At 37.4% G+C, this 20,520-nt stretch overlaps 1 long non-coding RNA gene across 3 annotated transcripts in view; it reads left to right on the forward strand.

The window, feature by feature from the left end:
- Positions 1–20,520, forward strand: part of LOC135324168 (uncharacterized) — a 91,069-nt gene that overhangs the window by 49,032 nt on the left and 21,517 nt on the right. Inside the window, exon 5 of one of the 3 annotated variants that reach the window (XR_010385520.1) lies at positions 15,276–15,434. The exons of 1 other annotated variant lie outside the window; for it this stretch is intronic. This is a non-coding gene — a long non-coding RNA (uncharacterized LOC135324168). Of the gene's footprint in view, positions 1–15,275; positions 18,238–20,520 lie in introns of those variants that run through there. One more of the 3 variants, XR_010385518.1, reaches the window with a different exon arrangement.

Consider the following 20,520-nt stretch of genomic DNA (forward strand, 5'->3'; position numbering starts at 1 on the left):
AGAAGTATACTTCATCTAGGATCCTAACCAAACCCTTTCTTTTTCCAGGACAACTTTTTGGTATGTGATTGGTAATACTATTGCAAGAACGCTGCGTGCTAAAATGTGTGTTAAGGCTTCTAAAAACCTTTGAGTAGTGGATGAACTTTAACTTAATGAACTATTGAACTGAAAAACTGTGTCCTGGAAGTTCTTTAGATCGTGCAAGAAGCTCTGCAGATCTGTCACTTCACTGCCCACCATGCTGTACAAAGTGTACCTTGAGTATAAATTAACAATTGTACTGCTACTTTTTATGCTACCTATTTACAATCACATTTTAGAATAAGACCCTTATATTTATTCATTAATCCTATTGTGGCCCACATTAAATCTCTACTTATCAGTTTAAATACTTACCATAATTTAGAATTACTTAAGCAGATCTAAGTCACTTTGACATTGAAGTGCATAACCCAACTTCTTTTACAATATGGCAGAAACAATGCTTTGGATTTTGATCATATTGCTCAACTGGTAGTATATTGTTTGCTTCAAAATGGCAAGTAGCCATAACCCTTCCTTTAATATCATCCCAACATCAGCTGCGCACAGGAATTATGGGTATGTTCACCACAGAAGTTATACAATATTAGGTGACTGCCTTTATGTTTATATACTATGTATTATGCTGAAATGCTCTTAACTGTAGGAAATTCCATGTTAGATTACAGTGAACTTTTCAGTTCCTGCAGTATCACAGTCAGGTGAGTAATAATTTATCTAATCCATATCTTACAGCTGGGACAACTGAGAAACAGTTGTATGGTGAGAAAATAACCTACTCAAGCCTTAAGCCATGCTGGTTAAAAACGGAATTCGAGCAGAAGCTCCTGATTCCCTTCTGCTGCATGTACCTCTCTGTAAATATACTAATAGCAGCTCGGTGCACCTCTCAGCACAGCCCACTATGTGCCGTATCCTTAAAGCAGCACAAGCAATTTTCTTCCTAATTAATACTAAGACGATTCATTGCTCAGCAGCAGCAGCACTAATATTTACACACTTATGGATCTCATGATTAAGTAGCAAGCTTTGACTTCAATTAAACCTGACAGGTTCTGATAGCAAAAAGTCATTACAGAACTGCAAAAGCACAGGTACTGTAGCAAGATCTTTACAATTATCTATATAATATCTTTCAGCCTCTGTTGGCTCCTTGATCTTCTGTGGCAGTCCCAACTTCTCCGTCAAGTTTAGTCTGTGAGAAGTTGAACTTTAAGGAATAACTATTTTAAAAAATATATGAGAATGCTACAATATACAATGGATTTCACCCAGTTTGACATTCATTCTGGAATGAGTACTTAATAAAGATTGCCCGTTTGAATCATGTACTGTTCATGTATTGTTCATGAATCAAACCAAGAGCCATTTAAAAATGACTAGCATTAGGGAAACTTAATAGCTTTTTAACAGATTATTTAAATGACTGTAGCTCTGATTTCCAGTCATTCTATCCAAACAGCTATGGCAGAACTACCCCTGAAAAGGGAGTAACTGTATGATTAAACTCTTTTGTTGTTGGATTTAAGAAATGTTTTATAAAAGAGAATTTCTCAATTATGTATTCATCTTTCAGAGCCTGGGCATGGAGAGTGTAACAATTTGATCAAACCCCGCTGAAAGAACTAATGGTTTGGGGGATTCATTCCATTTTTTCCAATCACAGCTAAGAAAGCATTTAAGTACATGCAGAACAGACAGTCTGTGCAGACTGACCAGTGTGTAAATCACTTCCTTGGTAGTTTCTGGTCTCTATAGTTTGGCCTGTCTAATACTTCTGCAGTGTGATGTGACAGCATTCAAGCAGTGCATTTGTGCATTTTTGTGGCCAAATTATTAACTCATCTAATTCCTTGTTTTTTACTTTGTTGGTAGTATACATCCAGATGTAATTCAAAACAGCAGATACTTTTATCTGTTTATGTGCTTGTTGGCTCCTTGACATGATATTGCCAATGGCTGAACTCTCAGTCCCTTGCTCCTTTTTCAGGAAGGGTTTTTAGCCGTGACAGTTGTGCTTGTGCTAAGCAATTATAGCAATCAGTTTACAGCATCCAAAAATGTAGCCCCCGCCCATTAAATTGGGAGAGTTTCTAATTCCAAGATGAGTCCTCCAGACCAGTGCTTTTAATTTACTGTCATTGTTTTAAAGCGTAAGCCAGTTTTTCTAGGGAATTATGGTCCTTTGAACAACTTGCTCTCAATTTCACAGGCTATTTCCAATAAACACCATGCATCTTTGTATTAATGATGAAAACTGCTTACACAGAAAAAATAATGCTAAGGTACCTAATATATACTGCTTACACAGAAAAAATAATGCTAAGGTACCTAATATATGTACAGTTATTTGTAATGCAATTTTGTAGCTGAAAACAAGGACAGTCAGCCTGCTACCCCATCTTGTCTAAGAAGTGATTGGTGGACCATCAGCAGTTCACTGATCATAGATTATGAGCTGCTATTCTAGTTCACACGGTATCTACAGGCATATTCCTCCAGGTCACATCGCCTCATGCTACATCAGTGTTAACTATTCCTTTATTAAATAATTCTCCAAGCATAACTAAAGCATTTGGGTTGTTAACATACATAATAAGTTACATTTAAGAAGGTTTCAAATCAGCACATTGTATTTTGTAGTGAAGTCATAAAAATATGCTAACATGATAAGATCTAATGAGGGAAATGTTGCATGCAGATGTCTGTTTGCCTATTATCCCATAAAATGACTGTATATTTTTATTTATATGAGTAATGTTAGACACAAACACGTTACCAAAAAAGCATTCATTTAGAAAGTGTATAAACACAATATGAGTCTAATAGAAGACACTGTTTTAAAACATGTTTCTAGTGTTTACAAAATGAAGAAAAATTAAAAAAATAATTGTTTCTAAGTACATCTTTTTTATCGCTCATGATGAGAAAGAAATATAGGTTCTCAGCTGGCGTATTATTTCTGATGTGGCTGCGAAGTGAAATTTGTGCTTCGCGTCATGTATCCTTTACATGATGCAAAGGAGTATAATTTTATTTTTGTTTTATTTGAAGGCTCTGTCTAGGCACATTGGCCACCAATTTCATTTTTATTGCAGTGCATGGATAGCAAAGTCACATATCCTTACGTTAATGCAAAGGGCATAAGAAAGGAAAGGGAAAGTATAATTTTTGTTGTTGCTGTTGTCATTTGAAATTTCCATAGTGTCTGTGCACATTGGGTACCATTTCATTTTTATTGCACTGCACTGATAGCAATGTCACATATCATTAAGTTAACACCAAGTTAGAAAAAAAAAAAAGAAAAACATTTTTTTTCCTGCTATTACCATTGTTTGAAATTTTTGTACTGTGTGAATATAATTTCTGTGGGGAGGTAGAAGCACTAAAATATCTAATATCCAAGGTAAAAAAAGGTGTATCTATTTAAGTTTTCGTATTGCTGTAGATGACAGTGACTAGAAATGTAATGCTACTCATTTCTTATCTGTGGGATAAAGTTTTTTCTAACATCTAGAAATGGTTAGTCTGGAAACATCTATCTTTCAGGAAAATTAGGATAATCCCACAACCTAATTTCCCCAAATCAGTAAATTTTATTAAAGGGCTTACCTCATACATCTTAGAATACCTTCTACGTCCATCTCACTGACCTTCAACCCCTGAAGAGAGAACGTGACCCACACTTTGGGATATGGAGGGTTAATAAGCAGTTGTGGTGGATCCACTCTTCATCATTGACATGTGTAAATGACTGCCACTAGGATGGACATAGTGCTCATCTAAATGGGGAGCACCATGCTGCTGTGTGGCTGCTCTGTTTTACGTGACAGGTCACAGTACAGGTCAGCACTAATAGCAGGAAGGATTACAGCCCTTGGGCTCCTTTGGGAAATTTGTGCCTAAGTATGGTGAATCTATTGCCAACGATTGTCTCAGTTTTGGAGGGCAAAAGAGGCCAACTTGTTTTATTTTATTTAATCTATTATTAACCATTCCCGTATCATGCCCAATACTGTCTCTTTATCCTTGACCTTTGGAGCAACTTTGTTGTTGTCCTGTAATTCAATGTCCCTTTTTAAAGAGTCACCTTTGGAAAGGCAGATACAGGGCTGCGAACAGGAGATGGCAAGCAGGACCTACATACAGCTACAGAATCTATAGTTGCTATAGACTCCTAGTTTGGATAGCCCCAGTGTATTTCAGCTGGGACCCCTGCTCTTCTCTACGTAGAATACCAGAAACAGGCTTCTGTAACTCATACTTGAATTAACGGCTCAAGATAGGCTGCTTCTAAGGAAGCCCTCTTTCCTTTGCATTGCGCTCGCAATGTTCTCACCTGGAGCTGACAAGGGAGTTCAGTCTATGGAGGATGGTGTCTGCCAGCGTATTCAAATGCTGTCACATCCCAGTCCTTTCTGTCACACAGTTATTTACAGGTAAACTCTTTTGGGGCATGTGGTTTGGACCCCACATGGACACAGATAAATCTGTGGCAAGTCCGAGCTGGTAATATGGAGACACTCTGGAGGCTCTGTTACTTGTAGTAGGATGGATAAACCAGTTTCCAGGCTGCTCTACCTTTGCCAAGGAGTGGGAAAAGGAAATATCTAGACTGAGATTTATGGCGCCACAACAATCAGTCTACAGGAACCAAGCTGAATTTTGAAAGACAAAGAGAACCTAGGTCAACACACACTTAATGAAAGCTGTATAACGTTAAACAATCACAGATGTATATAATAGATTTCACTGTGTCACAATAGGCTACATCATAATAAACCACCTGAACAAACAAATATATGACAGTTAGTATGGTTTACATTTTCAATGCATTTCCTCTTGCAAAGAGGTTTGCAAAAGCCTCTTCTTTACCCATTGCCACAGGCTACTTGTGTGCAACAGCAGCATTCTATCTTCAAAATGTCACATACAATGAAAGAGGAAATCATAAACGAAAGAGTGGTCAAAGGAATCCCATGAGTCTAGCCGTTTACACTGAATTTGAAGTGTTAGTACCTGTACTGCTGCTGCTGTTCCTTGGACGGTGTCCATGAAACAAACACTTTTCTGCAAATAACCCAGTGACAGCGAGGATTGCTTGTTCCACAAATGACAGTCACAGATGTTGAGTGCAACCTTTAACAGTGCTGGTGTCCTTTTCCTCCTCTACCTTGAGCAAGACAGAATAACAGTGAAATATTTTGTTAAAATAAGTTAAATTGTTAAAATGTGTTAAAAAAGCAGGATAATGCAGCAGTTTTGTAAGAAATGCTGGAACGGGACTATGCTGCTGAGCTCTCCATCTGGAAGGAAATCCAGAACCACCCTTTCCTAGCAAGCTGCAGGAAGAACAGGAGAGTGTGTGTTCGGGGGGTTGTAAAAGACAAATTTTAGCTTGTTTCTAAATGACTCCATATGTTTTTACTTGTGTTGTATACTTTCCTCTTGGCTATACTGGGACCTTCTGTTTTATACTGGCACGTCCCAGAACATTTTAAGTTATAAAAGACATACTTATCTCAGGGCTCCACAAAGCATGATTTCTTTTCCCCTAGATTTTTATGAAGCTCAGTGGGACTAATTCTCTACTGCTCTGCACCTTGTGTAGTCATTTATACTAATGCCAAGTGGGTGTAAAATGCTGGCTATGACATGCCTTCAAGCAATTGAGCTTGAGCTCTGGGATCACACACCAGAAAGTTGTGTCCAAATCTTACATCTTCAGTGTGTGTTAAGCCTGTCCAGATACTCCAGTTGTTAATAAGCCACTTTCCCTCCCCCTTTCATCTCCGTAGTAAAATGCTGACAAGTCTTTCTCACAGTACTTGAAAAGCAGGAGAGATCAGACACACACATATACACATACACATATATATGTATATATACGATTTCCCACTTTTCACATCATAGATATTAAATCTATAGTAAATCTGCATATATACATATATATGAAGTGTTTTAAAATGACAGGCTTTTAGCAAAAAATTAGTCTGAAATACTGTTATAGAACACAAACTCTTAGTGTGAAAACTGTGCTATCTGAAAACAGCCTGTGCCAGGTCTGAGCTACGGGGAGGAGAGGCAGGGGAGCTGGGGGAATTCTATGTGCAAGCCGTTTAATGCTCTGCCTGTGCCAGTCCCAAGCACCGGGCTGGATACCAGGGGATTCTTATTTGCAAGCAGTTTAACTGTTTGTCCAGAAGAAATGGCAATACACCATTTCTCAGCAATGGCAATTTATTGCTTTACTTGGATACGAGTCCTGGCAATTTTGGACATCCACAGGATACCATGCAGAGTACAAGGGCTCTAATCTTCAAGACTGGCCAACATTCCCAGAGCTCAAACCTCAGCTGCACATTTTAAAGGTCCAAGAGAGACCTGGGTGGGGCTGCAAGCAGTTCTGAGTTTGAGAGCAGGATAAGCTGTCCATGTTGACATAGCCATTACTCATTATAACCATGTTGACATAGAAATCACCAAAGTTCGGCTTTGGTAATTTCAAACCCACACTGCAGTGGCTGTATAATGCGAGGAACAATAGAGAAACAGACCCAGCATACAACACATTTTAATCAAACTCTTCATATGGTTTGATTTCTAAAGGATCTCTCCTCTGCCTATTGCCTGCATTTTAGTGGCAGTCACCACAAACATTGGCATGAGACTGACTTACAATGGAAAATATTAGAAGGAAAAGCAGGTTTTCTCAATATGTTGAATCCACTGCCAAAATCCCTTCGCAACCCACCTGCACTCTGAAAATTTACTCATCAGGGTAAGCAGAGTTAAATAACAAGGAATGGATTCTACCTGCTGTTCATATTTTTAAAATAAAGAAGAAAAAAAATCATTTTTATCATAATCAAACTCATATTGATAATATCAATTATCTTCTGTGCTAAAATTCCTCCATGTAAAGCTCTGGGATGAGTAAAACAGACGATGAAGAAACATGTCCTCAAATAAATTCTGAGTTTCTGTTAGAAATCTTATCCTTGGGGCCTTCCAACAATAAACGCTTTTGACCTGGTAGCAGCCCACATCTCTCATCTCAGGCATTCTTCAATGTATGAGCTTTGTTCTTACGCACATCTTGAATAATTTATTGGATAAACTTTAGAGCCAAAAATTCCTACTTCTTCTAATTTGATACAAGATCATTTATGGCTCTGGTAGCTGAGATACACACAGTCTAGTCTCATATCTTTGGAAAATTAAAAAAAAGTAACTGACTTATGGTAACCAAGAATTGGTTTTGCCCCATTCTTTATGAATAGGATAAATTAGGTACTGATAGCTTGTAAACATTAGCATACTTTGGCAAAGCCAATTTAGTATGAAGCATAGTGTGGAATAGTAACTGTCCTGATAGTAATACCAGGAAAAGACAGCATTTTTCTGAGGGCTGTATTTACCACAGGCAAACCTTGCTACCCCTGTTCATTCCTTGCTCAGGCAAAACTGCGTTCCACGGGAATTTTGCCTGAACTGGAGAAATCAGGATTTGGCTGTATGTAGTGAGTTAATTTCCTCCCTCCATGAAGTCATGCTCTGATTAAAAAAGAAGTAATTATAATTTTTCAGCAAATTAACTCTAAGTTTATTAAAACCATTCAGTCTGATAATCTTTATTGTCAAGTTGTATTTAATACTTATTATGAGATTAAACTACTAAAGTATCTGTAGGTCTAGGAAATATCTTCAAACCTCAGTTATAAAAGAACTGTATTAAAGCAAACATTCAGATTAATTGATAATGGAACTGTGTACTGTCTGACAGCAAAGAAGGAATCTCAGAATAAATCTATTAGCACTGGGTGGAATCTTGAGGTCATTCCCTACTCTCTGCAATCACTTTCCTGAATGCTTATACATGTAAGAACTGACTAAAAATGAATTAAGAACTTCAAGATTTAATCTGACTTTATTAAAGTTTCTGCTGAGTGTTTACTGCGTCTGAACAGCTTATGTAAATATTGTAAGCTGTTGCATAGCATGCAATTACTGTGCAATAGATGAGGTTATAGGCTAGTTAAAAGTACGTGCCTTGATTATAAAATAAAAAGAACCATTGCAACATTCTGCATAATTTCAAAAGGTATGTGAAAATAAATTTATCAAAATATAATATAGCATCTTAATGTTTACAACAAAATATTAAAATCTTAGATATAAAATAATTAACAAGTACTTTTAAAACAGATCATTTCCCTCTACATTTGAATACATTTAATAAACAAAACTACATAATAAACCAAGAGGCTGCTAGCATGTTCTACAGAAGACTTGTTATGTTTAGTGAAAAAATATGAAGAAACGTGCTAGGACCTCTTTGCAAACCTCTTCTAATATAAAAGTAGTACTAGCACATTTGGTCAGTCATGAAGGATAGCACAATACGGTTTGGTATAAATACAAAAAAAAAAGTTAGACTGGGCCAGAAATTCAACAGAAAAGGCCTTGCCCATCTCCTCATAGAGATATTTTTCCAGACCTTCAGTACAACAGTTGCATTTTTTTTCAGGTTTTTATGTAATTATGGGTAATATTTAAATTTCCTTTTATTGATAAGTATCAGAGATATTGAAATGGTGTTTGATAGTCTGCAGAGGTTCTGTCATTTTCCTGGCATATGAAAGGGATGAAAAGAAAATTATTTGGAAGCAAAATGATTACTTCTCTGCCCTACATAGATCTTTATATTCATCATAGCAACTGATATCATGTCATGCCATGTCATCAGGTAATTTTGTGTATTATCCAACAGCCATTCTATTTGGCTCAAGGATGCATTCCAGAGATTGGCTGAGAAGGAGAAAAAAGTTCACTGAACCAAGTGTTTCTCCCTTTCTCTCAAAATACTAGTATCGGAGCATTTATCATAGGACACTGCATTCAGTTATGGAGAATTCCTTTCTGCAGAACATGAGGGACTTGCAGATTTCAGGGTGACTGTTTCTTGTAAACTGAAACACTGCTCATGGATTACATTGTATGACTGTCCATCCCTACATCTATGCCACATACGGGAAGTTAATGTGGAAAAAAATCCCACCATTTTCTCCTCACTTTTCAAAGTTAGAGAGTAATTTCCTACTTCATAATATGTTATGCAACATAAAGAAATATATAATCTCAACTTCTGCCTTTCCCATGTGGATTTTCTCACCCTTGCTGATTGTGGTGCTGATATTTGAGAGGCACGTGCGCATGCATGCACATTCTGCAAATAACTGTTAACAGGTGCTTTTGTGGACCTAACTGGAGTGGTTTAAAAACTACAGCCCTCAGATGTTCATTCCTGATCCTCAGGTAGAAGTTACTTCCCCTTGATAACAGATTTTGTAAAAGTTCCTAGTCTGTTTAAGCACCAGATAACCCAGCTTAATCTAAAGAACCTGGACAGGAGGTTAAGATCCACTGGTTTGGTTATCACCAAACAGACTGAGATTGTCTCCAGTTTTTTAGAAATATCTGAGAAGCAATTACTTCTATATTGGATTTCCTAATCACAATGGACCTCTCCATGAATTCAATTTGTTCATAACCTTTTGTCATATACTATAAAAAATCTTCACGTATTTCATACACTCACACACAATTATATAAACAAATTATATAAATATTTACTTTATAAAAATACAAAGTACACATAAAGTGCCACATAAAATACCCATTTATTAGCAAATGGTTAACTGCCTGTGCCAATCAATGCCTGGACTGTATGGTTACCTGTCGAGTTTGCTATGCCACTGCAGGAAGTGGAAAGCAGTAGCAAGGAAAACATCGACCAATTGACAGTGTGGCTGGTTCAGCAGAGGTTCCACCAGAGATGAAGGAAAGGAACAGTGGAGTTCCGGGAGTCCAAAAGGCCTCTATGATTTTCTGGAGCAGACTATAAAGTCTGGAAAGGCAAAAAAATAAGGCGTTTTTTATTTCTGAAAATTGTTCTCTGTAGATTTGTTTAGTATTTTTTGTTTGCACACATGATTAGCATAATAATAACAATAACAATAAACAAAAGAATGTGACAGAATTCCAAAATGCTGAACCGGAAAACACTTATGGGAGGGAAGAATTGTTCTTCCCTCAGCTTTATACTTTTTTTTGGGGATATTCTCATCAGAAAGTTTCAAAAAGCACTAAAAACCAGACATCGCCTATGAATTAAAGATGGAATACCATCTTGGCTTTCTAATGTTCTTCCAAATTCTTCTTTATGGTTTAAAACCTCGAAAAGATATTTTGTCTGACCAGTTCCATGCTTTCTTTTCCTAATAATATCATTAAAAGCCCTGATGACATTCAGGGTAGAACAATAACTGAACATGGTAGACACAGGAAGGCACTGTAATTTATTATTTCAACGTTAACATAACTTCTTACAATAGATTCAGGAAAAAGAAAAGGATTAAATTAATGGCCTATTTCATTTCGATTTTTGTTCAAAATAAAAACGTAATTGATTTTCTGCCTTCCAAGTATAATGATGCTGATTTGCATTATGAAATAAAAAATGAATTATTAGGCAATAGGAACTATTCCCACTGATGAGAAGGTCCATAGTTTTTTCCTCAGCTTTGTTTAATATGCAGTATCTTCTACAAGAAACTGCTTTTTTTCCTTCTACAAGAAACTGATTTTTACCATGAGATCATACAGGGCCAGATAATGCCTAGACCTAACAGAGCCATATGAAAAAGTTGGAAGCCACAGAAATTCTTTGCATCTTATATAGCTTTGGCTTAGATGACCAGGATCTCAACCCTGGAAAGCATGAGAAAAAGGGGCAGAGAGCAGGCAGACTCCTTCCCAGACACCAGACAGAAAATCTGACTGATAAAAGGATTTTGCAACCTGATTGACCACTGCAACTGGGAAAGCCAACACACCACTGCTTTCCTCAGGGCGGTGCATCTATTCTTTCTTACTGCCATGGGCAGTATATAACTAGCATACATTATCCCAAAGGAAAAATAACGGTAGTGAAACCAAACCAAACCATTATTTTCACTCTTACATATTTAGAAATACATCAAATAGATTGTAACACCTTAAAAATGGACATTTTAAAAACAATTACCAACACATTCATCTATTTTAATTAAAAAATACCAAACTTTCCGGTAACATATGCACTACCAGGTGCAGACACTGGTGCAGGTTTAGTATTATCCTCAATAAGCCAAATATTACCACTGAGTCATGGCAACCTGAGGAGAAATCTCATCTGTATGTAATGTTGCAAGTCACTGTGGATGAGTTGAAGGTGAAAAGAAAAACTTTCTAGGACTATTAATCAAAACGTGGTTTAGTTTAAGGGTGGCATTTTATTGATGTCTATTTAGTTGAGGAGTATATTATCCAGCAGTGATTAAACCATTTGCAGCAACGATTAGCTAACATTAAGTTATTACAGTTAGAGGAAATGATGGCAGTACAAAGTATTCTCTTACATAAATAACAAAATATAAGGTATATGAGTGTAAATAGTGAAACAGAAAAAAAGTATGCAATCACAGAATCACACAATGGTTGAGGTTGGAAGGAACCTCTGGAGATCATCTAGTCCAGCCTCCCTGCTGAAGCAGGGTCACCTGCAACAGGTTGCCCAGGACCCTGAGCAGATGGCTTTTGAATATCTCTAAGGATGGAGACTTCGCAATCTTTCTGGGCAACCTGTTCCAGTTGAACAATACACTTGAAACCATTAAAAGGTTCTAAAACTGATTTATCTGTGATCACCTAATCTTATTTGGGTCTACCTCTCCTCTAAGCTTTCATTTTTTTTGCCAAATGAAAGACAATCATTAGGACTAAGCTGATTCCTAACTCCTATGACTTCATGTTTTATCTAAAGCACTTGGAAACAATCCTGTCTCAGCTTTATTTATTTTGATTTGGATTTAGGTAAAATATAAACTTAAGAAGGGACCTCAAGAACTCAGAAAAACTTTAGAGTTGAAATTCTGACAGGTAACATAAACTAGAACATATACTATGACAGGCAAAGAACAGTCAAGAATAAAAGATCAAAGAAGCTACGAGAAATAAAAATAGCCAGAGATTTCTAGAAAAGAAATCATAATTTTAAATTAGTTAAGAATGCAAGGGGTATATGTGTAGACAGTACATATGCCATTTAGAATGCCAAAGACAGAGGACAACCAAGTAGAATGGTGAATTAACGGAGGACATACATACCTAAATTTCTTTATTCCTTCCTTTCTTCACTTCACTTCACTTCACTTCACTTCACCTGTCAAAGAAGGGCTGTTTTTTACCATACATTTCAGTGGAGTTTTAGTTAGTTAATGGGGATTCCACAAATCAGTCTAAGAGATAGCTGTAGAAATCAGATTTCAGATAATATTTCTAGACGTTACTATTCTCTTTTTCATATTCTCATCCCATTATCTCAGTTTACTATCTTACAGTGGTTGTCATTAAAGATTCAGCATTAACCCCAGTTACCACACCAGTGTTTGAAATACTGAGCCCATTTTTTCTGATAGGATAGCGACACCAGGGTAGGTATTTTAATGGCAAACTCTCTCATTATTTTTTTCCCCATGATTACTGTTTAAAGCCTTCAAATATTTATAGAGTTTTATCATGTCTCCTCATGGTCAACACTTACCAACAGTTAGAACATAATCTTTTCCAGCCAATCAGCTTCCCCAGGCTCTTAATGCATTTTTGTTTCTATATTCTATTCCAAGGTCACTTTTCACAGGAAATAAAAATGTGGTCTTAACAGGCTGATGTATGGCATAAAAACAATGGAGCATTTTGAGGGATTCAGTTATAGCAAATTGCCAGGACTGAATAATCTCCCTCCAGAATTCTGAAGGTAAAAATTAAGTACAATATGTATTGATAGGGATAAATATTGTCTTTTTAAGATAATAACGGTAATAACAATATATAACCCTCCCCCCCACAGTCCCCTCCTTCTTACTGATTGGAAAGGCATTAAGCTCTGGTTCTGCTTTCCTGATTTGTTCTGCAGGAGCAGACTCTAGAGCCTACAAGCAGGGTAGTAATGCTGATGAAGATCTGTGCAAGATCTGTTTGCAAAGAGCAGCTAAGTAGCTTGTGCTACAAATTTTACGGAATCTCATATTTAAAAATGTAACAATAACTAAATTGGACCAGCAATGAGATAAGGTTTTTGGGTGTTTTAAACCTGTGATACAGGCACTACTGTCATACCATCATACTAACCACATGCTGTTGGCTACAGGAGCACATCTAGGTATGTTTGAGAAGGATACCGTGAACATAGGTTTAACTTATTGTGTCAGATTGCAAAACAAGCACTTAGGCCTCGGTCTGAGGTGACTGACATCAGTGGAAACACTTGCACTTGGCTTTAGACTCTGCTTTAATGCAGAGTCTGTAAAAGGTAAAGCTAGGTCAGTGGGGGTAGGCAAAAAACCAAAGGGCATGTCCTCAGTTATACTCAGACCCCCGATATAAAAAATAAAAGGGAACACGATTAGACAAAAATAAAGGATTGTTCTCCTATCTGGCTTGAAATCAAACTGTGCAATCTACTGCCATTCACTCAGATATTTGGACTAGATTTTTTTTAAAGGGTTGGATTAGTACATTATTAGTATTCATTATAAGTATTCTCATATAAACAGACAAATATGTGACTATTTAGGGTGAATGCTCTTTTTCAGCTTCAAAATTCTGCAACTTAGAGCGAAGTTTGGCTATCTAAAAGTAATCAAACCGAATGCTTTATGCTGTACAGTAACCTTTTTGCCTGAAGAGGTCAGGAAGGAAATATTTTCCCACACTAATGGGTAACCTCAGTTTCATTTTTCAGTGGCTGACATGTTCTTGAGGTACTTGCTTGTTACCACTGGAGACAGAACGTGCCATTATCTAGTCCTTTGTGGCAAAGCTGTTACCACTCCAGTTAGGAGAAAATATTTAACATTCAAGAAAACATTTAATAGTTGCTCCCTTTGCTTCTCAAGGTATAAGTTAATCATCTGTCTTTCTACTGTCCTCTGACTTTTTGTCTAGCTCAGTTACACTTTCAGTCATTCAAATCTAATTTTAAAGATATGCTGTAAATCTTTAAATCTGGGCTTTATTTATTAAAAAACAAACAAACACAAAGCTAACATATAGCATTCAATAACTGTGATTCTCCTATATGCGTAGGTACAAAATTCCATGAATACACCTCTGCCTAATGAGAAAGCACAGATGTTCTGACAAGCAAGAACAACAAATAAAAAAAAGTTGCTATTCTGTCAAATACTGTGTGCGTATCAGGGATCTAGAATACAAAGCAGACTTAACAGCAATCACATTTTGAGTAGAATTCACTTGAATGTAACACCTTCTCCCTCTAAGGTTTTGAATGTGGTATCTTAAAGTAAGATCACACAAATTACTCATTCTGGGAACAAAGGCTCTTTTTTGAAAGCTGTCAGCTTGCTGACAGTTATGATGAGCATTTACTTCAGGCTTGTAAAACATATTAATCAAACTTGTTCCTATAGCTTCAGTCCAAGGAGGGTTACTGTTTCTTTTAGAGAAATGTTTTACATAAGTGAAGAGCTCTGAATACGTATATGCCTTGAATGCAAACCACCATCTATGCCATTCATTTATTCATAATGAATAAATAGTAGTCTGCACCAGGCTTAAGGAAGACTGAAGCAGTATACGGAAATCTGTTTATTAGGAGACTATCTGCAGAAGACCTATGCACCATTCATTGAACCTTGAAAAACATTTGAAAATACGGGTTGCATTTGCAAACTTCAATGTATGACATGGAGAGCTGGCAAGCTGCCTGGTTTGTACTTAAAGGATTGTCATTCTGGGAAAAATAAATTTCTCTAACTAGACAAAAGTCAATGTTTTCATGTTTTACTGCAATCAAACTGATATGGCTGACAATTTAATGTCTCAACACTTAAAATATCTGTGGATAATCAGTTACCTCAATCAATCATAACTACAAGATTTCTCTATTTTCAAAGCCTGTATACATATGACTGAGATATTTAACAGTTTAGAGAGAAACCTCCCCATCCTTAATCCTTCATGATTTCTCTTGAGCCATGCAGTTATTTTTTGCAAATGCATGATTTGAAAAGTGCCGAAAAAAAATTCCAACCCTGCACTGCAATCAGATTTTGAAACCTTTGTGTTAATGTCCTGTTTTATTTAATTTTATGTATATTTTATAGTCTGCTTGCCTGTCAAAACGATGTGGAAATGTGCCGGCATTCCAGCTGAAGACATCATTATGAGTGAGAAAATGCTCAAGGCTTTTTCAAAGTGGGTGCTGAAACATACATTTCTCTTCTCTGACTCCAGGGGATGCTACCAGCTGCCCCAGTGGACAGGTATCGTGAGGTCAAAGGCTAGCGGTGCCCTGCACCTTTACGATTTGACTGTGAGCAAAGTAGATAGGTAGTTTCTCAAAACTAATAATAAAAATAGCAACAATGATGAGAAGAAGAAGAAGCTGACAACAAAAATGAAAAGGAACCTGCAAGAAGTGAATTCTGGGTAGCACAACACTTGGCAGAGCTGATTTTAATATCTGACAGGTTGAGTTCACTAATCTTTGCTATTCACATTGACGTGAAACTTCATACGGTTTTAGAGATTTGTATCTATTAAGACATGCAGCAGTGTTCCTACAACATGAGAACAAGTTTGTTAGCGCCTACCATTCTTCTTCAGTGATAAAAATTGATATGAACTGTTTTAAATGCCTGGCAGATAATTACTCTGAACACTCAATAAGGAAAGCTACACCTTTAGAGCCTGCTTTATCTTTAAAAAAAAGAAACCCAAAACACCAACAAGAAAAAACAACATTCTTCTCCTCCTCTGCCCCCCACTCCCCTCCCCTTTGGTTCTTTGATTACTTGGAGCCTTGTAATCAAACTAAGCTTAGTTTCAGGACCCTTGGGGCAGTATCTCTTAGTTCCCTGTCAGGCTGCGTTGCAAAACAATCAATCTTGCTCTTGCACTCACTTGGCGGAAGTGCCACGACACGAAGAGTGCAATGCTTTGCTCTTGCTGTGAAGCTTCGATGACAAAAGTTTTTATCAGAAGCCGACTGTATTTAGGGTTATGAATATGCAATGACTCTCATTAGTATTGAAGCACAGGAGCATGGGCTGACATCCCCCGCCACTTTTAGCTGCTGCAAAATCGTCTAATGAATTGTCTTGCTCTTTCACTCACACAGGCTTTTCTGTTATGGCTCCCAGTTCCAAGGGGAGTTGCCCAGTTTGAGAATACTATTGACTGCAGAAATTAATTGCCAAGAACTGCTCTTGATTTTGTTAAACAATGTTGAGACAGTGTTTAAATTGTCAAAACAGAAAACCATTAAACTCTACAGGAGATGAAATCATCACGAGTGAAAAGAACCTGTATGTCTATATACCACGCGTAACAATTCACAGGCACATAGGGGTACTGTAGATATGCATATAGCCTTCTAATCATACATACACATATGGACAAATATACATGTACATATCAGTGAAATCAGGTCTCAGAAATCTGACTTTCTGTTGATTTATCTATTATTCTTCCAACTAGAACAAACAGGGACAACAGAAAGTTCTCCAAATGAACAGGACTCCAGTACAATGCTATTTGATCAACCCTTTAATATTCTTTCTTTTTCCTCTGGGACCCTGCCAAACATTTTGCAGTTCACACATCTGCAATCTTTCATGAATAAGTTACTGATGAGGATGTTTCCAACAAATGATTAAGGTATCTGGCTTGATTTGTAGTACTTGAGGAGATGTGAAAGCATTCAGAAAGAAGTGGAAATGACCCTTTTTCCCAAATGGTTAAATTAAGTATTTTTTTTCTATTCACCTGAAATTTCTTCTGACATAAAAGGAGCTTTTGTGACTCTCTGCAGATTGTGAAGGATAGAGTGAATTGAAATGGATAATATATTCTAAGAGGCATAAGTAGCATTCTGAAAGGTGTGCACATACTGCAAATAATAAAGAATATGAGGTCTTCCCACGAAGATGTCAGCCCCACACAATTCTTAATCCATTTAATCAGTAATGGAAATGGTCCCAGTGCAAGGAGGAGGATCTGTTTAATTTTGACTGCGATTTTTGGCACTGTTACTCTAATGTGAGCTTAGCTTACCTCTTGACCCAACCCCAGGAGTGCTTGTTCTCATCAGCTGGAGAAAAAAATAAACACAAAGAACATCTACATGTTGGGAGTACCAAATACAAGTGCAGCTTAAAGTAAATGCAGTTCTGACAAAAGTGGCTCAAGTATCATATATCAAACACTTGTTACCTCTCTTGGCCTTAGTGATTGCACGTGACTAAGAAAGAGTGAGTGATAAAATCTGAAGAAAGATGAAACCAATCTGGACCTTTTTAAAGACCATCAATCATTCTGCGCAGCCATGATATTATTAGTTCCAGTAAGCCTTGTTCTCCCATTTTATGGACATCATAAACCCCCCACCCCTAGACCAATGCTACCATGGGAAATCATTTTTATGGGCAGCATCTTAGTGTGGACCAATCAGATCTAATCACATAACAAGCTACTGAATTATTCAACGTTCTCCCCAATTTTGCATTCTTCCTGCACTTTGCTGTCACTGCAGGGTTTTAAAAGTCTGTGTTTTTACAATATTTATTAAGAAGATAACCACACACAGGAATTTTGCTTTCTCAATATTTTTCAATGATCATTTATTCCTTTAGAATGTTACAGTATAGACATTACTATATAGAGAATATTCCTTCTAAAAAGAATAGCAATCCACAATGTGGCACTCAGCTCTAAACTCTTCCAGCTTTTAAAATACTGAATATCAGGATAACAATAGTGAAACGATTGTGTTCAAACATAAAATATTCACATTTACTGAGCAAACTGTAACCAGCATGTCTCTTAGCTGTTGCTATGAATACAGGGCTCACATTGTATATGAAAATATTTCAGTTTTAATTGCAAATCTGTGCAGAGATGATTTGGGGTCTGTAATTAGCACATAAATTCCAGACTTTGTGACTGCTATGAAAACACACATTATTTATGGAACGATTAACTAAACATAATTCAGTGTTTTTTGCTTTCAACAACTACTGTATAAGTCTGATTTAATAAAATGAGAAAAAATTCCCTTCTCTTACACTTCGGTTTACATTATGAAGCATTCATTCCTGTGCACTGCCATTCCCCACTCCACCTGCAGTGGACTTTGCTTTCAGTGACTCTATGCTTCCCTCACACCTTGGGGAGGTTTCTTCACAACCATAAAGTGCCAGGCACTTAATTTGTTTAAAATGAAAGCTTGGATTATGCAAATAGCTCTGAACTGAACGAACTGAGTGTGTTTATGTGACCTCCATCCTCATGCTTTTCATCCAGGCTAGAAGTGGGAATAGATAGGAGCCCTGCCTGAGCTGGTTTTAAGCCACTGTATGCAGATTTCTAGTTATCTGGACAGAGTTACTAGAAGGACAAAGTGGTGTCTTGTTCCCACCCACTTACTGCGAACTGCAGGCTCAGCCACTTATAACTCTCGTCGGTTGTAACTGGCAGAAAACATCATCTTTTCTGTTGGAATTCTTCCTTACGGGCAATCCCATGTATTTTCAACATTAGTTGTTCACACAGTCCTTTCAGCAGCAATAATTTTTGGGACTCTCTAGCATCCTAGGGTTTAAAAATGTAATTTCTGGTTATACAGAACTGAACTTTTCCCTTGCCAATTTTGCACTTATCTCTAGGTTAAAGGTTGGAGCTGCCAGTGAGGGGCCTGGTCACTGTGTGTACACCCAGAAGCAAAATGTTCATCTGCCACGTTAACAGATGAAATAATAGAATAAACACAGCTTAAGACAGTAACAGCAAAAGTACGTAGTATGGACTTAATTTACATCAGGAAGTGACCCACTTGAAACTTTCTCCTTTCTTAACTTTTATCACCCTCTTAGAACTACTCTGTATACAATTTTGATATTGTTGAAGTAAAATTCTTTTCCACTCTTTGCCTGATATCCCAACTGAGAGACACCTACTGTCTCACTGACTCAGCAAGTCCGGAGAGCTTCTATATCATGAACCTGACTCGGAGACTTGTATACCATAATACCCTTAACAACCACCACAGTAATAATAGTAATAATCATATCAGAATCAGCTCACCTCTCCCAAGGCTGCATCCGGACTGGCTTTCTTCCCCTTGCATAGATTATAATGTAGGCCTTATCCACGCAAACACCATGCCTTTAGGAGTAGTCCTCAGCAGCCCTAGTGGGAAGAAAGCAGGTGGGCTAGATCTCAACCCGGGGCAAAAATGTGAAGGTTCTTCATGTGAGGCTAGTAGGATCTGCCTGCCAGTGTTCAAACCTTTGGCAAACAGCTGGCTCCTGCTCTGGAAGTGATACCTTCCCTTTTGTCCCTTTGATTGTCAGTGATAAAGCAAGGCAGAATACGTGCAACTACATACCGCACAGCCCTGCAGTCAGTTTTGAATTTAGATTTGAATTGTGATATCAATGTCACGGTGCACATGCTCTGAGAAAGTAGTTACGAAGAATAATTGAGAGATTCAGTGTGAAGCCACTGAAAGCTGTAATTTAAAGTTCCAGTACTACTATTACCATTAAAATTTAAAGTGACAGAGGCCCAACTATGAATGGTTATTTTCTTAAATAAAACCATATTTCTATCCTATGTGAAAATTCATTTCTGACTACCAGTCACTGTCACCAGAACCTATCTTTGTGGCTTCTGGTGTCAGAAGAGATGGCGAGTCTTATGCCTGTGACAATGAAAGAATCAACAGGGAAGCAAAGCTGGGAGCCTCTTTGGAGACAGCCGGAGTAGATTGATTTGCATGAGAATCAGCAATGTCTCCAGCCTCTACACTTAGCAAAATGAAGCACAACTTTAGTAGCGCATAAGCAGAGATTAAACAGGAGCCCAGACCTAGCCCTTGGAAACTGGAAATGGTATCCAGGACTTACTAGCCAGTATATTCAAGTATACGAAAAATGCTTCTGAGTATTTATTTGGCTGGTGTTAAACCTAGAAAACAGATGAGCAGGTCATAGAATTATAAAATAACTTTAAAATGTCAGTGGGACAGGTGGCGGGAAAGCCGCAGGACTGCAAACTCTTGTACTGGTCTCACAATATTGGTGTTTTTTCCTCAAAGTCTGGCATGAGGAGATGCGATGAGAACCTGAACTTTTATTGAAAAAGGAAGCTGCTGCTTTCTGGGAACAAATAATTTCTTAACAAAGAATCTCTTAGAAAGTGGCAGAATTCTGCTTTCTTTTGCACAAGGACTTCCAAAAGTCAGAGCAGTATTTGGCTCACGGGTAGCTGTAATGCAGTCTAGGAATTTATGGAAGTAGAGCTGTCGTCGAAATACCAGCCAGGCCATCCAATGTACATACGTAAACA

This window comes from Dromaius novaehollandiae, chromosome W, assembly GCF_036370855.1.
Source record: "Dromaius novaehollandiae isolate bDroNov1 chromosome W, bDroNov1.hap1, whole genome shotgun sequence".
NCBI lineage: Eukaryota > Metazoa > Chordata > Aves > Casuariiformes > Dromaiidae > Dromaius > Dromaius novaehollandiae.